Below are 11,227 nucleotides of genomic sequence, written 5' to 3' on the forward strand. Positions count from 1 at the left end.
TTAGTGTATGCAAGAGGTGTAAATACACACTGTTTTATTAAAAATAAGTGGGTTGTCAGTGTACATGACACAATTGCTACAATTCCTCAGAATACCCATTGTAACCAGACTGGCCACAGAAAGAGTCAGGAAGCACATATCCTAGGGAGGAATGAGGAAAATTTTAAATATTGAGCAAGTCAACAAGAAAAGCAAATTGATGAGCAACACTAAGCTATGAGCAAACTAGATGCTCTAGTAGTTAAAAAAAAATCTGTCAAACAGTAATGCCACAAGAGTGCAGACCATAGACCAGAACAAAGACTTAGAATAACAGGCATGATAAGCCTTCACCAGGAATTCCCAGCTCAGAAGGGTGAGGGCTACCATCTCCCCCACAAGAGTGTAGACCACAAACATTCTCAATGTAATATAACTGACCTGAAGTCCAACTGCTTAAACCAGAACTAAGACACTTTTAGAATTAGAATAACAGACACAATAAGCCTTTAACCAGCAATTCCCAACTTAGAAGGATGTAAGCTACCTCTCCTGCCACAAGAGTGCAGATCACAAAACTTCCTTATGTACTATAACTAGATTGAAGCCTAAGTGCTTAAATCAAAACTAAGAGGCTTAGAATAACAGTTGCAATTTAATCAGGCTACTACCAAGCAGTAATAAATGCAGCAGAATAAATGCAACTGAACACTTTAAGAACAAGCAGTAAAAAGCAACATAATAAAGTAGGAAGAAGTACAAATAAAGTGAAAACAACTGAATAAAGAGCATTTTTTAAGTAAGTGGAGAAGGAGGAAACAGAAGATAATTCAAGTTTAAGAGACTAAGGGGGTGGGCCTTCCCAAACTGATCTCACCGTACTCTGTAGAATGAGCTGAAGAGATAGGACAGGGATAAGTGTCCAAAATCAGATTTATAGTAGGGGTGGGCAACTCAAAAGCCACCAAGTTTAAGACTACAACAGAAGTTGAGCAGGTGGAAGGGAAAATCAAATGCAGACAGGGATCATCAATAGGCAGAGAACAGCAAGCAAGTCTAACTCCAGCTAAAAAATATGTTTCCAATTATTTCTCGTTAAATGAAGGAATGCTGTTTCTCAGCTCCTCCCACTAATTAGCTGGATGTTATTCACTGTCTGCAAAAGAATTCTTTTCTAACTGACCCTAGCCAACACCTCTGAAAACTCCAAAAGAACAAAAAACTTAAAACAAAACAAATGCAACATTTTATTTATTTATTTAACATTTCTTGACTGGGAAAGTCCAACTAGGACAGAGTCTATTTTCAGTGGAGGCCTGGGAAGAAATGTTCCAGATGTATGTATTTGGAATATGGGGGAAAACTGAAGGAAACCCACATGAACACAGGGAGGACATGCAGACTCCACACTGAAGGGACCCAGGCAAGAATCAAACCGAAGAATTTCTTGCTGTGAGGTGACAATGTTAACTGCTGCACCAATGCACCTGCCCATAAGAAAAAGTTAAAAAATATAAGTAACCAAACCTTAAATGAAAACGTTCAATTCAAAATTAAATGCAAAGATCAACAATAGTCAGGCAGAGAACAGCAAGCAAGTCAAACAAGCAATCCAACTAAATAAGGATGCCTCCAAATATTTCTAGTCATGTGATAGCAACATACAAATGATTTTTGCAAACCTTTCAATGAAGTTGTGCAATAGAATTTATGATGTCAGAAATGCTGCTTGTTACATAAATAAGTAAGGAGAATAAGAGCCTTCCAATTCTGCAGAGAGAGTAAGAATTTAGAAGAGGACATTACAACTCAGCCTGCATCGTTCAGCAGTTCATATTTCAGATTTACAAACTGAGATGTAGATGCTCTAAATAGTGAAGTAACATTAGCATATGAATGGAAATGGAAAGTACACTTTTATAGTACATTGTACAAATGCAAAGGCCATCCAGGAGTAGAATGATGTGCTATATAATACAATAGGTCAAAATAATTTGCTGCCTCCCTTCTTGCAGCACAGTTTAAAGAGAGATGCTTCCTTCTTCAGATGGACTCAGAGTCAAATATGTGCCTTTCACCATTTCTTTTTATTCAAAAAATCCTGCTCAAGGCAGAAGAAGACAAGGCTAATGTAATCTCTAAGACCTCCCTCTGCTAAAGAATCTTATTCTTCTATCATGGCCATTAAAGTCCTTAATATGGACAACAGCATCGAAGGTACACATTCCAAACTCAAAGCTCTGAATCTGTAAGCCTAGAGGATAGCATTTCCATGATTAGGTCTACACAAATCCTTAATATGGACAACAGCACCCCAGGTATACATTCCAAACTCAAAGCTCTGAATCTGTAAGCCTAGAGGATAGCATTTCCACGATTAGCTCTACACAAGTCCTTAATATGGACAACAGCATCCCAGGTACACATTCCAAACTCAAAACTCTGAATCTGTAAGCCTAGAGGATAGCATTTCCATGATTAGCTCTACACAAATCCTTAATAGGAACAACAGCACCTCAGGTACACATTCCAAACTCAAAGCTCTGAATCTAAGCCTAGAGGATAGCATTTCCATGATTAGCTCTACACAAGTCCTTAATATGGACAACAGCATCCCAGGTACACATTCCAAACTCAAAGCTCTGAATCTGTAAGCCTAGAGGATAGCATTTCCATGATTAGCTCTACACAAGTCCTTAATATGGACAACAGCAGCATCCCAGGTACACATTCCAAACTGAAAGCTCTAAATCTGTAAGCCTAGAGGGTAGCATTTTAGCAAAAAAACATGTCGGTGAAACTACTTATACTTGCAGTCCAATCATACAGTACATAATTTTTACATATAACAGTATTTGGGTAGTGATGATTGGTTCATTTGTTTTGCGCAACTTTAGCATAACCAAGGCTTTCAACATTCATAATATATCTTTTAATCAACAGTGCACTCCTCATACTCAGTGTATCATGATTTGACAGAACAACTGCACTGCAATATAAGTAATAGGCCTATTTTCACATCTTCTTGTCTATGTCTAGTTTTTATCCATTATAAACTACTTGACTTTCCTGCAAACACCTGCCACTACTGTAGGAATACATTTATTTCTGTTAACTCACGGCAAATTATGCAGCTTCCTTTGTATACTCAATCCATTTGCTTCAATGCCTGATCAAAACCATGGAAATAACTATCTCTCGTTTTTTCCTTTTTCATATATTAATCTGTTTACATTAGTTTTTTTTTTACCTTGAAGTTACTGATACTCAAAATTATTATGGCTCTTTTTCTTATTTTCATCCTAACTTTGACTGCTGAGTTTATTTCTCTAAAAATCATTTAGGGGTATTCAGAAACAAGAACTGGATAGTGTTACACAAAATAGCATGGTAAGTGGCAGTACGCAGGGAAGGGGCAATTTAGAGATGTAGTGCAATGGTGGTACTAGAGAAATAATGTGATGCATATATGCAAATGACTGCATAATTATATGCAAATAAGTGTTGGCATGCTAGTGAAAGTGACCATGTATGCAAATAATGAAATGAGACACGATAGAGTGATTCAAAAATGTACAGAATTAGTACGATCAGCCACAATAAACATTTATTCTGTACATCAAGATTTTCTGGTATGCAAGAGCTTCACATGTTATGATGCTGTAAGTAGTGTTGGCATTAGCAGAGCAGCATATGTTAATGTCCACCTTCAGAGTTAGGTGTCCCCAGTGTTGCTCATCACTCTCCACATCACAGATAGGGTTCACCAGTGTCTGACATGCCACCAGCTGTGTAACTGGGCTTTATTGACCGCTAATGTATGAACAGAGACGCCATGCAGGAGTTAGTACACATGTGCTGTCCTTACATGAAATTGGGGGAGAGATGTTCATAACAGTTATCCCAGTGGACATGAAGGTTTGTATAGCACTAACCGTTCTAGTCACAGGAACCCTTCAGCACCCAACAGAAGCTACATTAGGAGTTTTGCAGGTTTGATGATGTAATACATGGAGGAGCATGTTAGGTTTCAATGGACAGCGGAGGAGAGAACCACCACTCTGCAAGCATTCTACAATAGAGTTCATTTCTTTGCAATTCAAAGGACCATTCACTGCACACACATTGCTATCAAGGCCCCACCTGCTGCACATGCTAACCTGTATACTAATCAGGAAGACTTCCAGTTTAATTGTCCAATGGTGTGCCATGCCCAGGGTATTGTACACAATGTGTATCTGCACCATCCAGGCAGTTCCCATGGTTCCCACATCTGGCACACCTGCAACCTATACCAACATTTTGTGTAGGGAGATACTCCACAAGGTCATGTAGTTGATAGGTGTGCACACACCTTCACCCACTGAGTCCTGGGTCTGCTGGTCTCATGAACATAAACAGTAGGCCACTCGTAATGGTATCTGCTATTGTATGTTGCAGATAATGCAGAATATGACCCCCAGCACATGACAGAGATTGCACACAAGACACTGTTGTAGACATGGAACATTGTGGATTGTGTTTTCAGACTTCTGAAAGCTTACTTACACTGTTGGCTATATCTAGTGACACACTGCAATATGCTCTAGATACCTGCAACAAGATATTCATGGTGTGTCATGCTGCCCAGTATGATGCTCTTACAGTAGTTGCAATTTGAGGAGACCATAGGACTGCCAGGCACATCTGTGACAACAGCAGCAGCAGTGAAGGACTCATGGGGAATTACCAACAGAACCAGCTGCAACAGTACCCCATGTGAGGCAGAGGCAGGAACAATACATAAAGTTACTAGCAAAGAGGCCACATTTGGTCCACAGCTATGGGCTATGACAAGAGCAGCACACAATAAAAGTGGTACATGCAGTAACACACCCAGGCTATGTAGTAAAATGCACTGAGTGGTCACACTGTGCATCAGACATTACCATATTCACAAAAGCCACTGGGGTGAGCAGGGTGCAGTCATCATTTGCACAGGTGGGTTGGGGCACAGTGACAGGAGACAGACAGCAATGCCAGCATAGGTGGAAGGGCTATGGGTAGTGGATGTTGCAGCCATGCACACAGTGAAGAAGCCGGAGAAATAAGGGATCATATTCCACAGTGAAAGGGTGGAGCTTCCATGAGAAATGGAAACATCCTTGCTAATGGATGACATACCAAATTGTGTTCTTCAAGAACCTTGCTATGACACCCTGTGTTGTGTTCAGCAGAGGTACAAGGGTGTGAGATAACACTGAATTGGTGGTGGAGTCAAAAGTGCATCAACCACAACCATGGAAGTGTCCATGCCTAGTGGCAGAGGGACCTGTGGACACTGATGCTGCCTCCAGACTGGTATCTACCAAATATAAGTCTGGTATTTGACCATGCATGGTATATCCATCCCCTAGTTCAATCAATGCAGACATTTGCCAGCATTTCTATGGAGGTACCAGTGATTGCTAAATGGACCACAACTGACCTCACCCAGGCATATATGCTCAAGGTCCCTATGTACCATGTTACTTTGCATGCATTGCAGGGTGTCGCACAGTTCCTTAAAGGACACAATAGAATTTCTAAAAGCAGTTCTTTACCTTGGTCCAAAACATAAGCATTACGGCCCACTTTACTAATCACCTCCCTCTTTGAGATCCCATTTATGACATCACCAACGGTCCCACAAATGGCATCAACATTTTTTAGATACTTGCTCTATTCCAGTCCTGTTAATATTCCCTGTAAAACTGAATGCTCAGCTTTTGGGTTCCCCTGTTTCAGATAGTACTATCTACTGAGTTGCTTGTGTTTTTGAGTTGCAGGTAAATTCAACAAGGTCTACATATTTTCTTACAACCTTATTATTTATGCAATACATATTTCTTGTTTTTCCCTTTAATTATTGTATTTCTGCCTGCTTTTTTTTTGCTTAGTAAGCCTGATCATCAAAATTGCAACTCTTCTGAACTTGTTCCTAAACTATAATAGCATTTCTGTTAGTTTGCAGTTAGTGGTTATAGTGTAGGAAACAACTAAATATAGAGTTAAAATGCTGCTTGTTGTCATCATTTGCCATAAAAAGCTTTCAGAATTTTTTGAAAATCTGTATAAATAGTGCAGCTTAAGTCAGGTTAGAAAAATAAAGACATCTGTGGATATTTGTTCTGTTCCATTATAGCAGTACTGCTGTTATGGCAACAACCCCCATTCCTAAAGTCTTAACTTACAACTGTTGCTCATTTTTTATCATGCCCCTGATTCTGTTTCTCTGTATGTTCTCCTACATATTTTAATGTTCTGCTACATCACTGAGTATTGCAGTCAGTCCATGACTGTCAGCATGACATTTTCATTTTTCTCACTTTTAGCAATGGTTACTGATGCAAAACTTGTCTTAACATAAACATTTGCGGTGAATTGCTGCAATATTTAGCAATCATTCCCATTTACATGAATGACATTGGGATGTAGTACTAATATGTGGACCATTGTCCTCTACTACACTTCTTAAACTCCTTTGCTCCTTTGATTGCCCAGCATAGATGCACACAGCTGTATTTGGAGACAGTAAACTACATTTTTTTGAGACATCAGCTAGTGCAATGGGAAAACAGTCCATGTTCAGTACAGATGACCACACTGGAGCATAAAGAAAAAGTATACGCTTATGGAAGCGTTAATTACTGTGAGCTGTTTCTTTACTTTCCTCTATCATCAGGGAATGTAACTAGATTTGAGAGCCATCCCATTTTAACTACATTCATTCACACTAGCTACAACCAAAAAAAAAAAAAGGAAACGTCTGTCTGTAATTAGTGCTTGTCATACTCAAGTTTTCCGCAATAGCCACATTTATGCCAGTTCATCTTAAGTTATTTATTTAACAATTTTGAAAAAAACGTATCTGTCTTTTCTTTCTGCTGTTGCCATTTCCCTTTTAAAATGGTTAATTTTCTTCTAAAATGATAATTAGTCCAGCTGTACTGTCAACACAGAGATATAAATGTGTATTCTGCAAGAGATGGACAATAGACAATTGGATTTATCAGTAATGGAACACAATCTGGAACTTTTAATCCAGCATAACCAAGATGTGAAAGTAATTGTTTCCTGATGGAGGGTGAATGGACTCATCTGAACATTGGCACATTATGACCACTTTGCAAGTGGCATTCATGCTAGTATTAAAAAACAAATAAGAGCTCGATGGCTGAACTTAGGAGACCCCCTTCCAGACAATAGGAGGGGAAATGTTTTATTCTCCTCCTTTTTACTGCATTGCTTTCTGCTATTTGGTTATATAATGAACTGGACAAAAGGACTGTAACTTTATAGTGAATGCGAAGGGAACTGATTTATTTGAAATTTTGATTGACTGTCAAAAGCATTTGAGGAAAAATCCAGACTAAAGGTATTACTGCTGCTCTTTGCCTGACTGAATTTGGCATTCTGCAGTAGTTAGTTGTGGATGGCTTTCCTCAGTGAATGTAATTGATGTGTTCAGAGAAGAATAATAAGATGATAGGTGTGTGTGTGTATTCCCTTTATGAAGAGGACATTTGCTTCCAATGGAGGTGTCTGTAGCAACCTTTAATAATGCCTGTGTAATGTATGGAGATTAGTACAGCAAGTTCCAATTTAATACATTTGGAGGAGGATAATCTACTGAATAAAATGTGTATATTTTTACTTCTGTTGCATATTAGTATGGATTATTAGGATGAGGTGATGAGACATGGATGCTACTCTGGAAATAGCTGCAGAATTGTTTTGCCTTATGTTTGGGAGTTAGATGCAGTATACATTCATAATGTTCATTCTACTTGAAATATGTGTTGTGCCTCTTTAAAAGGTCTATTCTGAAGTGTTTTACACAGATCCCTATTTTTGTTTGCATAACTGGTCTCTGTAGTGATTGCTAACCCATGTGAAGCAGAGCTGCTCCCTAACTGTATTTAAGCACATCTTGGTCCAATGAATGGATAATAAGAAATTCAAAAATGGTCTGGCACCTATGTCTCTGATGATCAGAGGCAGTCAGTAAATCCCCCCTATATAAATCAAATTTGTGGGTCACATTTGGGTTGTACTGCTAAGCTTATAAGGGCACTATTTGTCATTAGTATAAACCTATGAACTAACAGGACTAAAATTAAAAAGGATCTCTCTCATGCCAAAAGTTTGTGCAATCAAAGTGGTCCAGAGATAGGAATGGGCTTTTATTCTGATATTTCTTGTATGGGCAACAAAGTCAGTGAGCTCAAATAGATTGGTATTAATGCATGTGAATGCATTCAAAAAGTAGGGAATGATGTTTAAAGGTGACCATTCTGTGCATTCATTTATAGTACTTGTTATATTTACTAGTACAGTATAAGAATATGCATTACTAAATGGATGAAATGAGTTTATGTGCATCTTCAAGATAACTTTCTTTGACAATAAAAAAAATGGCAAATGTGATTATAGAAAAAAATAAATAAACTAATTCTAGTAATTCTCAAACACAACGTAGACTCAACCATAAACATGATTTTTATATTTATAAATTTGAGTGAAAGTGTTTATGGATTCAGAGATAATTAATACAGTTCTTCAAGACATTACTTGATACTGATATTGCTTATTTGTGTGCTCATTGTTGCACAATATGAAGTTTCACCCATGCTGGCATACTATAACCAGAACATTTGAATCCATGCTTTCATTTTTAAATGTTTTTTTGTTCCTTATGTCTGCCTAGCCATCATCCTTCTGTAACCTATATTTCTCATTTGTTTTCCAATGGTTGTACATTGCCTCCAGCCCATTTGTTTCTGTGGTGTGAGAGCCAGTCTCAAGGCTATCATCCGAACATCCATCATGGCTTTTATTTTTATATTCCCTACCCATGTTTCCCTGTCTTTATAATGCCTGCAGCATCCATTGGGAAAACATAAAGTGAGCTAATGGTGGTGCATGACTCAGCCAATGGCTTGTCACCATAGCATAAAGCATGGTTGTGTAACCCTGGTTTCCACTGAAGGTTTATACATGGAGTTGTGGCCAATGAAGTGCCCTGTGCTAGTCCCTTCCTCCAAAATAGGGAAGCTGACACAAGCTACTCAGTCACACCCCCTACTCCCATCATCCAGTGCCCAAGCCACTAATCAAATTTGGATCACCTTGGTTTCAGTCAGCTCCCCATCCCTCTATACCACTTGTATTTCATATGGCAAATGGAGACTAAAGCTAAACCATTTCCACACTTTGTCCTTAATTTCCAAACACAGTAGATACCATATAGGTTCCACCCTAGAACATTGACAAAACATGTGAAGAGGTTTAGATAGTTGACTGGAACAGACACTGCAAGGTGAAAGAGTGGAAGTCTGAAAGGAGGGTACCTTATGATGTGCAATGTATCCTTTCTGCAATGTCATAAACAGTTGAATACATTTTGAAATTTTTGTATCACTAGGATAGACTTGCATATATTCATGCAGTACGCTGAACTGCTGGGTAAACAAAAACATTTATGAAGACGGTTACAAATACTACAATGTGTGCCACAGTTGTATTACTGTATGTGCTGGTGTTAGAATGTTATTGAATGAGCACAACTGGATTAATACTAAAAATGTGTCTGGATTAACGCAAATGTACTTTAATTCTTGAGAAGACAAAGTCTGAAGTTATTTAGTGTATTATCTTTTCTTGAGTTTTATGTCTTCTGATTGAAGACTACATTTTGTTGTAAAATAAAATTTATGTATGTGTTAACTCTACTATAACATGGTGCTCAGAGTATTTTCTATGTCTTTTAATTATGTTGTTTGAGTTCTTTTTCTTGAATTCTTGTCATCACTTGTAGCCATTGACTCTGGTAAGATAATTCTTGTATACTACTCGTCATATGTTTGGAAATCTTAGTATTGTTAAAGTAAAACTTTTTTGTGGTACACACACTGTATAGGGTTGCATATTTTTGAAAAATCAGAGTATAAGTTCTCTTTTTTTCCTGGGAAATAGTTAAAATATGAGGAGCTTCTAACATACACTTGCCAACAACTGGCTTACATCTTGGAACTCATTGTAAAGCTTAAAACCAGTTTAGTGATGGAGTCTTCTGTAAGTAGAGTCAAATTAAGATTCACTTTGTAATATCAGACATGAAACAATATGTCTGTATAAATGTGAGCTCAATCTGGTTAAATGTTTAAGAATAAGAAAGGCATAAAATATAATCTCATGAAAATTTAAGATATAATCGCTCCTTTATCTTTAAACATGGGAACAAAAGCACAAACTGTATATACATTTTATAAGTAAATATATTCACATGGAAGGGACAGTGTTAACAGTAAACATATATGGGTCTATGTCAGAAGCTCAAGTTTTCAGAAACTTGAAATTCATATTGTCGAAGATATGATCAAGTTTCCAAAAACAACAAAAATCTACATTTCTTCTACATTTTTTTTGCAGGGGGCAAGCCCCCCTGTGCTCCACACACCCCCTGCATATTATATATACCAGCTTCAAGATCGCACTACTGTGGGGAAAAGGGTCAATTCCCTGATCCATACTGTACCATGATCTCCATTCAAAGAGCTGGACCTATCTGTAGGTATATGTATATAAATAGAGAGAGAGAAAGGGATATCATTCACTGGACAGTATTTGTGAAAGTGGTGGAATCTTCCATTTGTAGAGCTATTGTAAGTCTTAAACTGGCTGAATACTTACATAGGATGGGATAGGGTTCTGTTGTAGATTCGCCAATGTTCCATGGTCTCCTTAGTTGCTCTTCTGTCATTCCAGAAAAAAATCATTCTATATAATAACTTGCTTTTTTCATTAAAGTGTAATTTGATCACTGCTGCAGTACCCTTAACTTTATCTTGCACAGGGTATAACAGCCAGTCACTTTCCAAAGATTAGGGCACCTTCCATATGCCAAGACTGTTGACAGCTTGAGCAGAGATATAGACAATTAGCAGTCTAGGCACCAAGCTCTTCAGAGCTTTCCTGATGCCATAGAATGCTCCTCTTGTAGGCTTCTGAGGATCAACACTCTGTCAGTGTTTTGCCATCACTGGGAGCCAAGGTCCTTTCAGGGCAAATAAAAAAATCATAATTTATTTAAAGACAGAAACATTGCATTTTATTGCAAATGTGTTTATTTTATGATATAAATTTTATATTTCTTGAACTGTCATTTGACTTTTCAGTCATCTGCATACTTTGGTTCTACTTTTTTACTTCAGTGTTAAACTTGTCA

The 11,227-nt window shown here is 37.9% G+C and overlaps 1 long non-coding RNA gene across 1 annotated transcript; it reads left to right on the forward strand.

Moving 5' to 3' along the window:
• Positions 1–1,469: 1,469 nt before the first annotated feature.
• Positions 1,470–9,737, forward strand: LOC122798414. Its single transcript, XR_006364256.1, has 2 exons — positions 1,470–2,196; positions 2,599–9,737. It is a non-coding gene; the product is annotated as an uncharacterized LOC122798414 (long non-coding RNA).
• The last annotated feature ends 1,490 nt before the right edge of the window (positions 9,738–11,227 follow it).

This window comes from Protopterus annectens, chromosome 3.part1 (genome assembly GCF_019279795.1).
Source record: "Protopterus annectens isolate FY-2018-M chromosome 3.part1, PAN1.0, whole genome shotgun sequence".
Classification (NCBI taxonomy): domain Eukaryota; kingdom Metazoa; phylum Chordata; order Ceratodontiformes; family Protopteridae; genus Protopterus; species Protopterus annectens.